Source organism: Monodelphis domestica, chromosome 1 (assembly GCF_027887165.1).
Source record: "Monodelphis domestica isolate mMonDom1 chromosome 1, mMonDom1.pri, whole genome shotgun sequence".
NCBI classification, from domain to species: Eukaryota; Metazoa; Chordata; class Mammalia; order Didelphimorphia; family Didelphidae; genus Monodelphis; species Monodelphis domestica.
Genome location: NC_077227.1, coordinates 241,963,630 through 241,982,610, shown reverse-complemented (window position 1 = coordinate 241,982,610; position 18,981 = coordinate 241,963,630).

Below are 18,981 nucleotides of genomic sequence, written 5' to 3'. Positions count from 1 at the left end.
TAGTTTGACAATCAGCCCAATATCCCTTTTCTTCCATCCTCTCTTTCAGTGTCTCCAAAATATTGACCTCTCTCTGGCAATGTGTTCATCAGCCTCTCCATCTTTTTTGTATGTTCTTGGAAAATATATTGGCATGGTTAATAAATTCATCCACAGCATTTAAAATTTCCCCATTTATTGTAACCAATTGTTCCATGTATGAATGGTGTAAGGAACATCTGTTTTCTATGTGTTAATTGTCAAGGCAAAATTAGCATGAGCAGCAGAGAATCAATATCTGTTGTATCTCAGTTTCAGAGCCTGTACTGAATGAAGTCACCTAGAACAAAAAGTCAAGCACCAACTCCTCCTTTCATTTTAGTCTTGGCTCATAGCCTTTTCAAATTAAATAATTTACCATCAGTGCAGTAGCTAACTTTGATGTTCCTGAAAGCATCTGACAACATTACAGAAAACATCATGCTAAAAAGCACAAGGAAAAAGCATACACCCCAGCTTCATTCCATTTGATGATTATTACTTTGGTATATAGTTTGAAGTCTGGTACTGCTTGTTTAGCAGATCAAAACATTAGAAAGCCCCATCCTGTCCACCCTTATATAATGTAGGCTCTTTGAGTACAGTGACTACTTAGTATTTCATTTGTATACTTAACCACGATGCCTGATAGGTAGCAGATACTTAAATTTAAGTAAATTCAGCAAATAAGTACTTGTTAAATGAGTGAGTGATCTCATATATAAATGAATAACAAAACACAGCATTTGGAAAAAAATCCCTTCTTCACTAACATATACTTTTTATTACAGAATAACTATATATATAAACTTTATATTCCCACTCAGTATTCTAAGCAATAGGATTTGCCTTTTTGAAAACTACACCTTTGTTCTTAAATAATATCTTTCTATCTCTGAAATTCCAAATTGCTAATTTCCTCCAAACCCCAGGAGAAAAATTCAACTTTTCCAGAATGTTTCCCCTGGCTAACCCTATCCAACAGCTTTCACTCCTTGACCTGAATCCTCTTCAATATCTCCTTAGTATGTACTATATATTCTGATAAATTATGGTTTTTTACAATAGTAATTTTATATTTTTTACACAATTTTAGTTTTATCTTCATAATGAGATGATACATTTTTTAAAGGCAAGGACCATATCTTCTACTTTAATAAGCTCTTCTAAATGTTCATACATACCAATGAAATGCTATTTAGTCACTGTTCATGATAGGTTGAGTTCTCCTGTGTGAATCTTAAGGCTATCTTATTGGCCTTTTTTCTCCTACCAGAAGAATAGGGGGAAATAATATCAAGAGTGTACTGGGAAATGTTTAAAAAACCTGCTTTCTAAAATAAAGGACAGAATTTTAAGTTAAATTTGCATTATTAACATTTTCTCTACTCTTCTCTTAAGCCTAAAAAATCAACAGAACAACAAACTAAGGCTTGTTTGTAGTATTAGCCAATTTTGAAGGTATTTGCTCAAACTGATAATTTAACAATTGACTCACCAGCTGATCTGAGTTGATTTCAACAGTGACAGGACATAAAGGAAAGTGTTTTACAAAATCAAAAAGTGAAAAAATAAAAGGTGTTATCTTTAGTTTGTTTTAAGAATAGTCTTCAAATGAAACAAATAACATGTCCAGATATTTTCTAGCAATAGTATAGAAAAATTGGTTTTTGTGCATTTGTTTTTTTATTTGAATCAGGACAGTAAAAAGTAAAGAAAGACTGAATTCTTAGACTTTGTAGTGGCAAATTGAAGTGAAAAAACTAGAGAGAATATTATCAGGATGCTAAAATCTCAGTTTATCTAAACTCCTGCCAACATAATACATTTGGACTCAAAGTAGACTCTCATATTTGCCCATTTGGAATTTAATTGATAAATCCTTTTATTTTCTCTTCTTCTAGGACAGAGTTCCCAAAGATTGTTATCTTTAACCAGTGACCTCTCTCTCTCTCTCTCTCTCTCTCTCTCTCTCTCTCTCTCTCTCTCTCTCTCTCTCTCTCTCTCTCTCTCTGTCTCTGTTTCTCTCTGTCTCTATCTCTCTCAATATGGTGATTCTTCTACTTTGTGTCAGTTATAAATAGCAAAGCCAATAATTTCAAGCATTACTTCTTATAGAGTGGGGAAAACTGTCAGGATAATTTCACAAATGTAGTCTCTAAAATGCCAAAGCCTTCTCATTGATTTGAGGCTTTGTGAAGAGAGGTTCCCTCAACCAAAGTGATCTTACCACTACTCTATTCTTATCTAAAATAGGATAACTACATTTAATACATATATACATATATATATGAATATATTTGTTCTATTAAAATTCAAAAATTAAAACTATTCATAAAAATGTGATAATCTAATAAATCTGTTTCATAATATGACCTATTACTTTAGTTCAATGTGTGTGGCCTAGAGAACTTGCAATACATTTTTAAGAATAACAAAACAAAACAAAAAAATTAGATTGAGATCATTTCCAACAAAAACAAAGGGAGTCAAGCCATGCCAAATCAAAGAAAATGGATGCCTCCTTTATTAAACTTTGTGGATTTGGGGGAAAAATTAACTAAAGAAATTTAACCCAACCTTAAGCTTTATACATCCTGCCTCTATTTTTTCTCTTTTCATTCTGCTCATGAAGATTATATTGAGAAGAACTGAAAGAAAACTGGGTTTTGTTAAAAGTATATATAATTAGGGGCAGGTGGGTAGCTGAGATTGAGAACCAGGACTAGAGACAGGAGGTCCTAGGTTCAAATCTGGCCTCAGCTACTTCCTAGCTGTGTGACCCTGGGCAAGTCACTTGACCCCCATTGCCTAGCCACTCTTCTGCCTTGGAGCCAATACACAATATTGATTCCAAAGCAGAAGGTAAGTGTTTTTTTAAAGTGTATATAATTAATATAATTTGGATAGGGGGAAGGAAAGTAATACAGGGGGATGAACAAAAATATTGAATTTCTATTAAGATAGAAGGGATGCAAGAAAGGGAAATGGGAAAAAGTGAAATCTGACTGCTTTTTACCCACTAACTAATCAATATCTGACTTATACTAGACTAAACCCTAAGTTATCTAATGGCAAGTTCATCAGGGAATTAGTTTTTCACAAAGAATTCTGGGTGAGCTGAAAACATGAGCCCAGCTGATATCCTCAGATGTCCCAGCAGGGTAGTGATCTGTTCCCCAGTCTGGCTGTCCACCAGAAAGACTGGAATTATTCTTTCACCACAAATAGAAGATCCTCAAGGCCAGTTGTTTGATGGATGGGTTCAAGATGGCTCACAAATACACCTGTCTCCTTCTCTCAGGTCCATAGTGACAGTTAATCAATTGTAGGAGTTCTGACTCAACCAGGCTCAGGAAGATTCTGAGTCTCATGCCCTGTCAATCATTCTTTGCATAACTTTTATTTTCATTTGCTACAGTTTCCATTAATAGAGGAATGACTGAAAAAATATAGTATATAGAGAAATAGAATATCATTGCACTATAAGATTTGATATGATGAATTCAAAGAAAGTTGAGATGTGCATGAATTAAAAAACAAAGGAAGCAGAAATAAAAACAAAAATCCACATTATTATCTCAATTATTACCTCAAGCAGCATTGAAAGACATCAATTCTCACTCAAATATACTGGCAAATCTTTACATCAATAGATTGACATAATGCCCTCCCCAGACCATAGGAGTTGAATGAAGCATATACTATGAAACATGATTGATATATTGGGAAGTTTGTTTTACCTAATAATGTTTATCTGTTATAAAGGATGGTTTTATAGGTAGGAGGAATACTGGAAAATGGCATATTTTAAAATATTTACACATATTTTTAAAATTATGTTACCACTGGCATTATTTTTATAATTTTATCAATGTACTTCTTAGATTCTTAATTGCTGTATTGCTTTTCCCTGTTGGAGCAAAAGGATAATTGTATATGGCACTTTATCTTTATTTCATGAAAAACTTGAAAGAACCCCTTAGAGTTTTAAATTAGGTCCTACTAATCTAATCAATAGACTGAGAGATGCAGCTGATTGAATAATAGATCTTTATCTTCCACTGAAAGGATGTTGAAATCAATCAGATCATTAAATTCATATAATTCTTCTCTCTCCTCTGAATTATAATTCTCCTTACAACTCAGACATCCCCCATCAAAAAAAAGAAAGAGAAAGAAAAATACAATCAACAGAGAAAACAAAAGCAAATTTGAACCAGGTTGAGGATTTGTTGTCTTTAAGAAATTAGTCAAAAGTGAATGAATGCCTCAGTTTGACCAAATTATTATTCCATCAAAACCCAGCTGTAACCATCTAGGCATGAAAGAGTTGTTTCTTGCCCATAGCTCCCACACATGCAGTGACATAAGGAGGAAAGATGAAAAGGACAATGTGAGAAGCTCCTGCTCTGCTGGTTCCCTCTCTTCACAAAGCCTCAAATCAAGAAAATGACATGTAGCTTCTCTTGCCATGGGATCAAAAGAAACCTCTATACAGCTGTGTTTTTGGTGCACATGTATCTCAGATTGCCTTTTTCTTTTTTTCTTCACTCCTTTTCATTTCTCTCTTTTGGTAAAAAGAGTTTTGGGCAGCAGATACCAGATGTTGGTGATAATAGAACTTACACACACACACACACACACACACACACACACACACACACACACACACACACACACACACACACACACCAGAAGGAAGAAAAGAACAAAAGAAAAAAAACTGACTACTAAATAAGAGAATGTACAGAAAAGAAAAACATAAGGCATAGTCCAAGGAGATCACACCATAAAAGACACGAATAACAGTGAAATAATCCCCTTGTTCAAAGAACCCATGTCCCCAAACCCAGATGTATGAAAAGACAGACACTGGTCAGCAGCAGGTGAAGGGGAACAGACTTGTCAGGGGACTTGGCTTTGGACTTCTGAGTTATATGAAATACACCACTGTTCTTAAGAATACCGAGGGAAATGAGTTATCTGAGGCACAAGAAGGGGAACCCTCTTCCAAGCACAGGGAGTGGCATAAAATAAGCTGAAAAGATGAAGAGGAGAAGATAAAAGGAGGTATTTAGAGTAATGGAATGACAGAAGAGAGCCAAGGCAGGTGGAGGGGAAAATGGAAGCAGAGGTAAGAGGGTGGGGGTCAAATCCTGTAAAAACTTGAGAGTGAGAACAGGAGAGCTTTGATGTGCATCCACAGGAGGTTTTTAACAGAAACAAAGGAATACTTGTTTACCAGAATTATAAAAATATTCTGATCCACGCTTCAAGATGTTCAAAGTACTCTTAGTACCTATTTGATCTGCACTGTAACCCTATTAGGGGAGGAAGAGAACAGAATTTCCCAAGCTGTCACAGACATGTTTAGCAGTTAGCACCAAAGTTCTTTGTTTTGCCTTTTACAGTTTTCTTGTTCATATATATGCAACTACAAATAAAAACCTATATCCTTTTCTAGGGTCCTTGACTAGTCTTTAAAATCAACTCTTCATAAATACTGAACATCTAATAAACTCTACAGATAATTAAAAAAAACTTTTTCTTTGTAGAATCTGTAAAATTGACATATAAAAGTCTTTCTCAGGCTTCAGAGTCAGTTCCTTCCCTGAGAAGGGAAGAAATTCCAATTAAAAATATGAGTGAATGTATATATGTATGTCTATATATACATATATATGTATACATACATTGTTTTTTACATGCTATCTGTCCCTAAGAGACTTTGAGCTCCTTCAGGGCAGAGGCTGTTTTTCCCTCTTTTTGTCATCCCCAGAGGTTGGCATAGTGACTATCATATAATAGACAGTTGAAAACCCTTGTGGTCTTGAGGAGAAATAGTTATAAGTACCACCAGTAATAAATATATATATATATATATATATGTGTGTGTGTGTGTGCGTGTGTAGTTTATCACTATTTCTATAGAAGATTCAGTTCAAGATTCTATTCAATATTCAATGATTTGTACAGTCAATTGTGTGTCTATTACACAATTGACTATGCACAATCATTGTATGTATACATATGTATATAACAATTACAAATGCACAGTTATTCATAATACATGGACATACTATATACACACATATATAAATGCACACAAACATATATTCAGGTATAACACAGCTAAATATTATTGAAAGAACAGTGCTTTACAGATGAAAAGTGCTTTTAGAAACAAAATTCCTATCCAAAAGATAAGGTGTGATCAACATTTTGTAGTTTACAGATTGAGGCTGGAAGACTTTAAGACATGAAATAAGTAAGGAAGCAAGGTAGATTTAAAAATCATGCCTCCTCCCTTAGTCCAGTATGAATAATAGAATTCATCACCTGGTGACCAGGCTTCTAGGCATGAGATTCTTGTTCTTACTCTATCCACTTTCCATGACAATTCTTTTCTCCACTGAGTACAAAAGCATTTTATTGTATACAAAGCACTTTCTTCACAATAACCCTATTTTGTAAATGGTATAAGCATTATTATTTTCATTTAATATATGAGGAATATATGTATATGAAGATATGCATATGTTTTCAGTACACATATACATGCATAGCTTTCTTTACCAGTCATTTCTCTATCTATGTTGTTCACTGAGAACATATATCACCGTATAATCATAATATGGAAGTGAACATGGGTTCTGGAAAACTAAATTCCAGATAAACACAAACTCTCACTAGTCCTACAAAGGTGAAAAATAATAAGAGTTTGGGAATTTGGAAAGATTATTTCATTATTGTCCAAGAACAAATCTATTTAATTTTGGAGGTTAGTTTTAGTTTGTTTATTTCTTTTTGTTTTTGTTTCATTTCTTTTTTTGCTTTGGATTATTGTGGTTATTTTTGTGCATTTTTTGTTTGTTTTTGAAAGTTGGTAATTAAGATTTGAATTTTCTGAATAGTAACTCAGAAGGCTATTGCTAAGACTTCAAAAGGTAGCATTTATGTTTGTAGGAGATTTACCTGAAATTATGAATAATCTATACGTGATAAATATTTTTAAGCACCCACTTTGTCCCAGGCATTATTTTAAATTAAAAAAAAAAACATTGCTGTTCCCAAGGAGCTTATAATCTAACAAGGAAGATAATACTAACAAAGGGAAGTAATACAAAGCACCCAAAACATCTATATGTCTGTTTTGTGTTTCCATAGGTAGCAAATTGTAAATGGAATGTTAGGTAAAGCTTTTTTAGGTAATAGGATCAGAAATTGAGAACTGGACACAACCTCAGAAACCATCTTAACCAACTCCCTCATTTTATAGATAGTAAGTTATAATTACTTGCCATAGTCACTATAGTAATAAATAACAGAGGCAAGAACTGAATGCAATACCTCTACCTAAAAATTCAGTGACTTTTATCGTACTGCTTCTTCCTTTGAAAAAAGAAAAAAGGATTGATGTAAAGACTGAATTAAAGAGATGGAATGAGGTCATAGCAGAGAAAGCCAGATTTTTTTGTCATTTTAGTATGTCAAGCCATCTTGAAGATGAACAACCTAGGTTTCCTGACCCTGAGCTTGAGAATGTTTACTTAATCTTATGTCTCAAGAGGAATTCAGTAATCTAATTAATAAAAATTATTTTCTATCCCAGAGGTCCAGTTCATCCCAATGCCCCTGACATGATTTAATGAATAGAACAATAGAATAGGGAATAAGATCCTGGATTCTTTTTTGAGTTCATCATTAATTATTTGACATTTAAGCAAATATCCTTTAGTTTTTTCTATAATATTTTCCTTATCTCTAAAATGGACGTGATATTATCTGCCCTATCTGACTGAAAGGGTTATTGGAAAGATAAAAAAAAAATACATGATACACCAAAGCATTTATTTAAAAATTGTAAGGACAACATGAATGTTAAATGGGAATGAAAGTTAATAAGAAGAAGCTTCAAATACTTAATTTCAGAAATAAACAAAGATGTTGCCAATTTTGCATTGAAGAAATGGTACAGACAGAGTAATGAGAGGGTGTGGTGATGGGTATATTTTAGTTACATAATGTCTATGAAAAATCTAATTTTACTTTGGTTTTAAATTCTTCCTGTATGTAATATTCAAAATATCTAACTTACACATCAGAGATAGCACACTGAGAATATTTCCCTAAACTTTGGGTTGTTAAATGTGCAAAGTGAGATATGACTCAACCCTATCTGAATGTAACTAGACTAAATTGTACAGGTTCTACATCCCCAGACTACATTAAAAGGTATTTCCACTTTTCAGGCAGTATGCCATGAGCTTGGCCAGGTATTGCCTTCTTTTATTTTGACTCAACTTCTCATTATCATATTAACTATTAGAGGAAGCATTTCAAAATCTTATTCCTCTGTCTTGCAGACCATGAGGGCTTAATGTGAAAATAAAAAGAGACAAAGGAAGGAAGAAAAGGTAAAAGGAAAGGATATAAAAGAAAGAAAAGGGGAAAGGGAAGGAGAGAGGAAGGAAATAAAAGGGGAAAAGCAAGGCAAGGCAAGGGAAGATAATAGAAGGCAAGGGAAGCTTAGGCAAGAGAGTATAAAGAAAGAAAAGACAAATAAAATGAAAAGAAAAATAAGGAAATTTTCATATGCAACTTTTATACTTATTTTCTCAAGCACACTGAAAAAAGTACTTTATTCCTGTTCCTTGTTTTCCTTTCCATGTTGTTGTTGTTGTTATGAAGTTAATGTTATTTTGATCTATTAAACTTATGGGGCTGTTGTAAGGACAGGTTTTTTTTTAAATATTCAATGAATATAATACATAATATAATGATAAATATACCACATTATTCATCAAAGGATACAATATTTAGAATGAGAGAGCCTGAGTCTAAATTGAGACTGCTATTATCCTCTGTGATTTTTCCTTCTACTCTCCTTTTGGCATGGACATTGTACCCCAAAACCATAGAAGTGTTTCAGGCAAATTATAAGCAGGAAAGTTCCCTTGCTCCCTTCTATCTTTGTGACTCCTAACCCCAAAACATCTGATAGCTTCTATTAGACCCTGAGAGAATTATCCTCCTTGGACCATCCTTTAGATGTACAGAGAGATACACCTCCTTGATACCATCAAAATACATGACATCTACCTGTCATGTATTCTAAACTATGAGGGTAACCCCCTATGTCTTTGGGCACTACCCCCTGACCATGCTTCAGTGCATACTGCACAAGAGTCATGTCTTCACCTCAACACAAAGTCATGTATATCTTCACTGTTGTAAAGAGTATAAAGACCCCAGAAATCATGTCATCTGGGGCCAGCTTTCCATCTATTCTGTTCCCCCTAGGAGGCAGTCTTCCACCTATGCAGTCCTCCTGGCCAGTTTCAACATTACCTACTAAATCAATAAATTTCTCTTCTTTATTTTTAAGCTAAGTTTTAGAGTCTTTCATGCTTGTAAAAGGTACCCTTCCTGAACCCCAGGGGTTCACCTCAAGCCCCCTACAACACTTTGAAGTTCAATATCTATGATTCTATTATCATCATAATTATCTTTATTATATTTATAGTTGCTACTTATAATTAGATAATCTATTCTTTATAGCAAGCTAGGTGATATAACAGATAGAGTACTGGACTTGGAATAAGAAAACGTGTTCAAAATCTGTCTTAGGCACCTAATATCTGCGTGACTGCTTAAATCGTTTTAATCTTTCTGTACCTTAGCTTCCTCATCTGTAAGATAATGAGTTCTGACCCAATAGGGTCCAAGATTCTTTTTAATTCTAAATGAAGTATATCCTATTATATGGTATAGCCCTTCATTAAAAAAGCATCCAGTTCATACTACTTACACTAGGAATTCTAGGTCTTTTCCTTTTCAGTCTTTTACAGAAAGTTTTTATCTTTTTTTTTTTCAAATTATATATCACATATCACCTTAGCTGGTTCCTTGGACAGCAGGACTCAGAGAATATCAAGAGGTTAGAAGTCAATCTGTCATTAAGAACAAATTAAAATTTATCCATTGTTTCTTATCAGTATTCTATCAGTTAGCATAAACACTCAAGTTTCTTAAAAGAAAAAGACAAATTTATCCTAAAATATATTATTTCAGAGAAGCATGCTAGGAACTAAGATGGTGGAGTAATGAATATTTAGGTTGCACAAACACTCCAAACAAACAAAACAAATTATATATACTTATATATTATATATAGTTGATGTGGAACCTAAGAGAACCCCAAGTTTAATCAGCTTTAAAGATGGAGACCCCAAAGCTTTCCCCTTGTTCTCCTGAGAATCCACCTTGTAGTTAATGTCAAGACTAGCAGTTTCAGACTGAACAATAGATCTTATGATATTTAATGGATTTAGCAGGGTGGAGTCAACAGATTTTCACCAAATACTATGTATCCTTTTGTCCCAGTAGCTTCTCTGATAGTATCACAGACAATTTTCCAAGAAGACCCACACAATTGCAGGGACCACCATTTTTAGTATCCATTGTAAGTAGCCCACTCCCTTACATCCTACCTCTAGCAATGGTTTCTTTCCCAATCCTGTCAGTGTAGTTTGGACACTCCCATTTCCTTATAGCCATGGTAAGGCCAATCAATCATATTTCCCTGTCCCTAGGTTGCCCAAATGGTATATAAATCTTTCAATTTTTTCGCCCCTTGGAGAAGTCATCTAATGTGATGTCACTCCCAAGTATAATGATCCAAGAGTCTTGGGGTGTAGACCCTATAAAAGTTTGTGGTGCTGGGCTCTGGATGCTGCCAAATATTGGATTTATCCCTTTCCTGATTAAAGATGTTTTTTTTTTTTTCTGAGAGAGAGAGAGAGAGAGAGAGAGAGAGATAGAGAGAGAGAGAGAGAGAGAAGAGTCAAAACAAAACAACAACAAAAAAAGGAAAAGGGACAGGCCCAACTAGGGTGAAAGTGAGGGGGGATGAGGAGAGGTAAATGTGAACCAGTTCAAAGTGCTTCTGAGGCAACAGATATGGAGGAGCCCAATTCTAGTTCTATCCACTTCCATGTGGCCAGAGGTAATGATGAGTAAAGTAGCAAGGAATTCTTCTCATTTCAGATGACCTGGGGCAGTGAAACATCAGAATGGAGAACAACCCAACATAGCAGACAACAGGGGATTCAGAAGAAGAGGGAGGAGAATCTTGCTATGTAAAAGAGGTGTAAGCCTCCCCACAAGTATACAGCCAGGCCACCCCTCAATCAAAGAAGGCTACACTACAGACATAGGGCAGTGATTTCTCTAAATCAGGACCAAAATTAATCTCAATAGATAGAAAAAATATCAAGAACCAGGTTAGAAAGAACTAGAAAAATAAGCAAAAGGCAAAGAAAAAGTCTAACCATAGAAAATTACTTTAATGACAGGGAAGGTAAAAATTTTATCTCGGAAGAGCATAAAAATGACAAAACATACAAGAATATTCATAGCTGCACTCTTTGTGGTGGCCAAAAATTGGAAAATGAGGGGATGCCCATCAATTGGGGAATGGCTGAACAAATTGTGGTATATGTTGGTGATGGAATACTATTGTGCTAAAAGGAATAATAAAGTAGAGGAATTCCATGGAGACTAGAACAACCTCCAGAAAGTGATGCAGAGCGAAAGGAGCAGAACCAGGAAAACATTGTACACAGAGACTGATACATTGTGGTACAATCGAAGGTGATGGACTTCTCCATTAGTGTCAATGCAATGTCCCTGAACAATCTGCAGGGATCTAAAAAATACTATCCACAAGCAGAGGATAAACTGTGGGAGCAAAAACACCAATGAAAAGCAACTGCTTGACTACAGGGTTGGAGGGGATATGACTGAGGAGAGACTCTAAATGAACACTCTAATGCAAATTCCAACAACAGGGAAATGGGTTAGAGTCAAGAACACATGTGATAACCAGTGGAATCGTGCATCGGCTATAGGAGAGGGAAAGGTGGTGGGAGGGGGGGAGGGGAGGAAAAGAAAATGATCTTTGTTTCCAGTGAATAATGTTTGGAAATGACCAAATAAAATAATGTTTAAAATTTAAAAAAATTTAAAAAAAATGACAAAACAGAAATATGTGAAGCAACATAAGAAAATAAGAAAGGATGTCATGACCTTAAAGAACACTTGAAGAACTGGAAAATTAATGTAAAAAAATAAAATAATAGCAGTACCAGATATTAAACTGTACTATAAAGCACTGGTCATCAAAACAATATGGTACTGGCTAAGAGACAGAAGGGCAAATCAATGGAATAGATTTGGGGGTAAATGACTTCAGCAAGCTACTGTTCGATAAACCCAAAGACCCCAGCTTTGGGGATGAGAACTCACACTTTGACAAAAAACTGCTGGCATAATTGGAAAGCAGTTTGTGAGAGATTAGGTTTAGATCAACATTTTACAACCTCTTCCAAGATAAATTCAAAGTGAGTAGATGACAAATATAAAGAGCAAAATAAAAAATAAAATAGGTAAACACAGTATAGTATTACCTGTCAGATCTGTGGGAAAGAAAGGAATTTAAGCAAGAGATAGAGAACATTGCAAAATGTAAAATTAATGACTGATTATATCAAATTAAAAATGTATTAGGAAGGTAATAATTAAAATAATTAATGTATTTTGACACTTAAATACTTATAGTACTTAAAATACTTAAGAATTTTATTACTGTTGTTAACTGGGAAAAATATAGAAATATTAAATAGTCAGAAAAAACACTTTTTAATTAAGGAAAGGGGTTCAATGCTTTCCTCAAGGACTCCACACAGGTGCTACACACCCACAAAGAGTCTCAAGACCCTGGTTGCTCAGGTCACTGACCCCTGGGAGAGCCAAATACACTAGATTGACAACTTCAAATAGCCATTAAAATGGGAAGCTTAAATAACTTTCCAGGGGAACATAGGGACTGAGATTGGGAGGGATAGTTGATTGGCTTTACAATGGTAACAAAGGAAAATGGGGAGTACCAGGCAGGAATAACAGTGAGGGGATCATGGTTCACAATGGACACAAAAAGGAAAAATCCCCCCAAAGGCTGGGCTACCTAGGTAAAGGACTCACAATTGGGACAAAGAGATACTTAACACCTGGTGGTATTAGCTATCCCCACTTAAACTACTTTAAAGTCTATTGCTAGTCTAAGACTCTGAGGTTGGATTTTCCCCTCAGGGAGAAACTCTCATGTGACAAGGTAAATTATTTCACATAAAGAGGTGCCTAAGAATCAGTATAGAGTAGGAGAAGATGGAAAGTAAGGTGGGAAATGCTTGAACTATGCTTTTATTGGAATTACATCAAAGTGGAAATAATGCCCACACTCAGAAGTAAAGAGAAACCTAGCTTACCTTACAAAGAAATAGGACACTAGGGGGAATAAATGAAGGGGAAGTGGGGAGTGGAAAAAAAGGAGAGTGAATTAGGGGAGCCATAAGTCAGAAAAAAAATTGTGAACAGGGAAAGCCTGAAGGGGAGAGAGACACAGAGAGGCACACAGAGAGAGAGAGAGACAGAGAGACAGAGACAGAGACAGAGAGGCAGAAAGAGACAGAGAGATACAGAGAGAGTATTATGTAATAGAAACTCACTGACTCAATATAGACAATTTAGGTAAATAAAGTCAAAAAGCCAAATTTCTCTAAGTCAAGGTAGAAAGTTAGATTTTATCTGAAGGGATTCAAGTACTCCAATAAAAGCATTTTCTTGCATGTATTACATTGTTGGACCTCGGCAAGAGGCCCTGCTTAGAGGCAGAGACCTGGTTGATGACATATCACAAGACATAACATCATATAAACCTTATTTAGAAAGTCATCCAATTACAAAGCTGATTAGTTAGTTCATTTCAGAAAGCCTATATTAGTCTAAATGCCAAACCACAAGGCAGATAGTGATATCAGATACCTCAGGCTCATCTGATCTAGGGGGAAGGATGGGTATTCTCAAACAGGGAAGGGTGTGCGATGTTTGTGCCCTATTGGGACATGAGATTCAAATAGTCAGCATTTTATGATAAAGGGAAGTACAAACTTAGGGAGGGATTAGAAATCCCCTTAGAAACAGTTTTTATCCTTTAATTAGAAATCCTTATAAAATCATGAATTCTACTGATTGTATAAAGATTATAATGGAATTTATGCTAATTACTTTAGAATCACAATATTGATTAAATCCAATCAAGTATGAGGGAGCAGGGGTCTTTCTTCACAGCAAGAGAGAGACAGTGTTATAAGGAGTTTTATTAAGTTCATTCTATCTCATTAAGAGCAGAAGTTCTATGTCGAAGGAAGTTTTTATTAATATCATTCTTTCTCTTTAAGAGTTAGAGCAGAGAGATTTGTCCTCAGTCTCATTAAGAGGCAGATTATAAGAGAATAAATTTAGTTAAGAAAGCAGTCCAATTCCTATGACTTCCTTGGGAGCAGGGGGCTGGGTCATTCTCTTGGACAAAGATCTGATATTTACTTTGAGACAGTTACTTTTGAGAGCTTGAGATACACATGTGAATTTGAGGGAAAAGTCTGATTTACTGAGAGCTTTTCTCCTCAGTTTCTTAAGGAAGAAGAAACTGTCAGAAGGTCTTGTCTCCTCTGACTTAAGAGAGAGGAAAGCTGCATCAATTTCTCTCTGTGAAGAGGATCTGACAGTTATATCTGACAGTTTGATTTCATATATTACTTTGAGTTCATTATCAATTTAATGCTCATCAAATAGTTAAGATACATAGTGAAATTAATATTAGTTAGATAAAGTAGTTTTACTTTAGGTCTGATTTTTCAGGCAAGAAGATTCTTAGACATAGGTTTTTTTAGAGATCTTAGTATAGGATTAAGATTTTAAGATTTAGTATAAGATTAAGAGATTTACTATTCTACTTCCTAGCTCCTATTTCCTATTCCTACCTCTCCTCCAAATAAATAAGGACACTGGTTTAGGCCTCCACAAATAATATTTAACCTATAACAATTTAGCTATAACTATTGATTAGCTATAACAACAGAGACAGAGAGGTACAGAGAGAAACGAAAAGAGAGAGAGACAAAAGTATATGGGGAGAATAAGTTGGAGCAAAACCCACAATGATTAATCATAACATGAATGTGAATAGTATGGACTCACCTATGGAAGAGAAATGAATAGCAGAATAGAATAAACCCAAAATTTCACAATAGTCTGTCTACAAGAAATATATTTAAAGCAGGAAGACACACAGAGTAAAAGAAAGAGGCTGGAGCAGCAAAAATAGAAAGAATAAGGTTAGAAATCATGATGGCAGACAAAGTAAAAGAAAAGTTCTAATCAAAAGAGATAAGGAAATAAATTGTCTTGATAAAATAAATGAAAGACAATGAAACAAGATCAATTCTATTGATATATGTACCAACTGACATAATATTCAAATTCATAAAAGAAAATTAAAAAAAGAGAAAAAATGAAAAAAATAAACAATAAAACATTATTAGTGGAGACAGCAACCTTCCCCTCTCAGAAGTACAAAAATACAACCAAAAAATAAGAAAGAAGCTAAGGAATAAATAGATATGATAGATCTCTGAAGAAAGCTTAAAGGGATATTAAAGGATATACCTTTTTCTCAGCAGTACATACTGCAACACAAATTGACCACATAATATAATAAAACAACACAACTAATTGTAGAAAAGCCTGAAAAGTAAATGCATCTCAGCCAGCCCATAACTAAATAAAAATACACTCCCCAAAGACAGTAGAAAGACTAAAAATTAATGGAAATGAAATGATCTTATCCTAAAGAAGGAATGGGTCAAAAAGCAAGGCATAGACATTCCAAAATTAATGGGATGTAGTCAAAGCTATACTGAAGGGGAAATGTATATCCCTAAATGCTTACATCAATAAAATCGAAAAACAGCATATCATTGGATTTGCCATGCAAATAAAAAAACAAGAAAAAGAACAAATTTAAAATCCTCAATTAAACACCAAATCAAATATCCTGAAAACTAAAGAAGAAATTAATAAATTAATAAAATTAATGGTAAGAAAAGCATCAATATAATAATAATAAAAGAAGCTAATTTATGGCAAAAATAATAAAATAAATCAATTTTGGTTAATTTACTTGACATAAAAGAAAGAAGAAAAGCAAATTGCCAGTGAACTCAGAAACAATGAAGAAGAAACTAAAGCATATGTTGGGAGTTATTTTGCCCAACTATATGCCAATCAATCTGATTATCTAAAAGAAACAGATGAATATTAATAAAATTATAAACCACCTAGATTAACAAAAGAGGAAATAAAATACTTAAAACTATCTGATCACAGAAAAATAAATTTTAAAAAAATCCACTAAGAAAAAAACCCGAGGGCCAGATGAATTTGCAAGTCCCCAAAAATAAAACATCTGTTAATTCCAATTCTACATAAACTACTTGGAAATGGCACAAACATGGTACTGCTAACTAAGACAGGAAGAGTTAAAACAGGGAAATAAATCTATAGACCAGTAATCCTAATGAATACTGATTCAAAAATAAATTAGTAAAGTACTAGCAAGGAGATTATAGCATTATGTCTCAAGTATCATATATTATGGCCAGGAGGGTTTTAAACTAGGAATAGAGAGATGGTTCAATATTAGGAAAACTACCAGCTTGATTGATGATATTAATAATAAAACCAATAGAAACCATATGATTATCTCAATAGATGCAGGAAAATCCTTGGACAAAATACAACAACCTTTCCTTACCAAAAAAAAAAAAGAAGAAGAAGAAGAAGAAGAAAGAAAATATTGGGATGAGAGGAACTTTTCTTAAAGTGAGAAACAGCATCTATCTAAAAACATTAGCAAATATTATCTGTAATGGAAAACCATTTACAGCAAACCCTAGGACCTTGCCAATAAGATTTATGGGAAAACAAGGATGCCCATCATCACTGCTAACATTTACTATTGTACTAGAAGGGCTAGCTACAATAATAAGGTCAAGAAAAGAAATTAATGTAACAAGAAGATGGATGAGAACACAAACCTATCACTCTGTGTAGATGATATATGATGACATACATTCAGAACCCCAGAGAAGCAACCAAAAAAAAAACTAATAGAAAAAACTAACAACTTTAGCAAAGTTATCAGATGCAAAATAAAGCAATAATTATCAAAATAATCCAGTACTAGCTCAAAAATAAGGCGGTAGATTAATGTAACATGTTGGGTATACAGTAGTATATAATTTCAGTATCCTAATGTTCAATAAACCCAAAGGTCCAAGTTATTGAGGGAAGAATTCACTATTTGACAAAAAAAAATTTGGGAAAACTATGGAAAACAGTATGGCAAAAACCAGGCACAGATCAACGTCTCACACCATACACATGGATAAATCCAAATGGATACTTGATGTAGAAATAAAGGACAATACCACAAACAAATTAGGGGAACAAAAAATTTATGACCAAACAAGACAGAGAACATAATGAAAAAATGACAGGTAATTTTAATTAAATAATATTTTAAGGGGTTTAACCAAACTAATGCAACCAAGATTAGGAAGGAAACAACAGATTGAGGAGTGGAGGGGGATTTTATAGCAAATATCTCATAAATAATTCATTTCTCAAATACATAAAGAAATGAGCCAAATTTTTTAAAAGACTACAAAGCATTCCCAATTAATAAATATTCTAAGGACATGGACAAGCAATTCTCAGATGAAGAAATTATTATTATATGTCATATGATAAAATGCTGCAAATCACTATTGATTATAGAATTGCAAATTAATACAATCTTGAGATACCACCTCACATCTATCACATTGACTAATATGACCAAAAAGGAAAATGATAAATACTGGAGGGTATGTGGGAAATTTAGGACACTAAGACACTATTGATAGAAATGAGAACTGATACAAATATTGTGGAGACCAATCAGGAAACACACCCAAAGGGTCATAAAACTATGCATATTCTTTGACCCAGCAACACCAGTACTGCCTCTGTAGTCCAAAGAGATCAGAGTTGAGGGAAAGAATCTACTTGTACAAAAATATTTTAACAGCTTTTTTTATCATTTATTTATACTTATATACAACATTATATAGTATGTAATGATAATATAATATATATAATTTGTTTTAAATATGTATTAGTTATAATAAATATACTTATCCAAGAGGAACAAATTCTCACAGCTCTTTTTGTAGTGGCAAAGAATTGGAAACTGAAGGGTTGTCCATTGGGGACTGGCTGATCAAGTTGTGGTATAAAGTTGCAATTACAAAAAGGATAAATAAAAAAAAAAAAACCTGGAAAGCATTTTATGAACAGATGCAAAAGTGAAGTGAGCAGAATCAAGAGAACAGTGTATGTAGAAACAGAAATATTGTATGATGATCAACCATGAAAGAATAAATAATTATCAGCAAAACAAATTTCCAAGACAACCTCAAGGAATTTATAATAAAAAATGCTATACACAGCCAAAGAAGTAATTGTTGAAGTCTGACTATAGATCGAAGCATGCCATCTTCCACTTTATTTTCTTAATTAGTATTTTTATTGTATGAATATGTTTTTGATTATGACATTAAACATATATGTAACCTATATCTAACTATTTACCACTTCAGGGATGGAATGGGGGAGGGAGAGAGTGAATTGGGATCCCAAAATGTACAGAGAGGATTGTCAAAAAATGTTTCTGAGTGTAATTAGAGAAAATGCTTAAAAAATTAAAATGTATTACTTCAGGCTACAAGAAAGTCAATCTCAAATATCTCATTTGTACTTCCTTTGCACAAGGTGGTGAACATGTTTTCCTCCTGTTGATTTACAAAAGGAACAAATTGTCTTTAACTTCAACAGCTTTGAAGAATATGCCTTCCCCAAAGTTAGCAAAATGAAATCCTTGGGGTGTGAAGGAATTTGCTCCAAAAGGCCTCATTGTAGCTTTAATGCTTTAGCTTGTCTGTGGTTTAAAATCTCCTC